Below are 1239 nucleotides of genomic sequence, written 5' to 3'. Positions count from 1 at the left end.
CTATCTATTATAAATGCAGGAAATAATTTTCCCTTTACCAAAATAGTCCTTAAGGCAGGTGTCAAGAAATGAAGGGCTAATTGTTGCAAATCTGTTTAAGTAGGATTGTACATAGTTCCTGACTTGCAAGAACCTAAAAAAATTACTTCTATGATGTTTGTATTTTTCCTGAATTTTTTCAATGGAAATAAAGGTACCATCTTGAAACAGATCACTTACTGTGTGAATTCCTGCATCTCTCCACTGCTGAAAACCTTTATCTAGTATGGAAGGTATAAAAGAGGGGTTGTCAGCTATGGGAATTAGTAAAGTTAACGTCTTCACCCCAGAATGAGTTCTAATTTGTTTTCCAAATACGAATAACACTGCTAATGACAGGGCTGCTTCTGTAGATTTCTTTTTTACAGCTTGTTGGTGAAAGAATCACAGCACCAAGATTGTAAGGGCTACATTCATCTTGTTCTAATCTGAGCCAGTCAAGTTGTTCGCTTTTATCGTTTAATATTATTGATATCATTCTGAGGTTAGCCGCCCAGTAATAGCAGCGGACGTCTGGAAAGGCAAGACCCCCTACATTTCTAGGTTTGGAGAGATGTAGTTGTTTAATTCTATGGTTTTTATAATTCCAAATAAAGGGTAAAATAATTGAATCTAGTTGCTTAAAAAAGGACTTGGAAAGAAATAGAGGGGTGTTTTGTAACAGATATAGTAGTTGCGGGAAAAAAAACATCTTCATGGCATTTATTCTATCTTTTAACGAAATAGGAAGAGTCCTCCAGAACAGAATATTTCTTTTAAATTTTTCTAAAAGGGGGGCATAGTTGGCTACTCGTAGCAAGCTAAATTTCGTAGTTATAACGATTCCTAGGTAGGTAAATCTGTCTTTAGCTATTTTAAACCAAACTGGGAAAATTTGTGAAAGATCTTTAAGCCCAACTGGCATGAGTTCACTTATTAATTCTATAGCCTGAAAACGAGCCGTATTGTTCAATCACTTTTAAGATTACAGGGATACTAGACGCAGGTTTAGTCACATATAATAAGACGTCATCCGCATATAAATAAATTTTATTTATAGTTGTTTTAGTACGGAGCCCATGAATTCTCTCATCAGAACGGATAGTTTCCGCTAGAGGCTCAATGGCCAGGGCAAAAAGAAGGGGAGAAAGTGGACAACCTTGTCGAGTACCCCTAAATAAAGCAGAAGATGGTGATAAAATTCTATTTGTGAGTATACGT

This window comes from Sinocyclocheilus rhinocerous, unplaced genomic scaffold, assembly GCF_001515625.1.
Source record: "Sinocyclocheilus rhinocerous isolate Xijiao unplaced genomic scaffold, SAMN03320098_v1.1 scaffold2263, whole genome shotgun sequence".
Classification (NCBI taxonomy): domain Eukaryota; kingdom Metazoa; phylum Chordata; class Actinopteri; order Cypriniformes; family Cyprinidae; genus Sinocyclocheilus; species Sinocyclocheilus rhinocerous.
Note: the sequence above shows the minus strand (reverse complement) of the source record.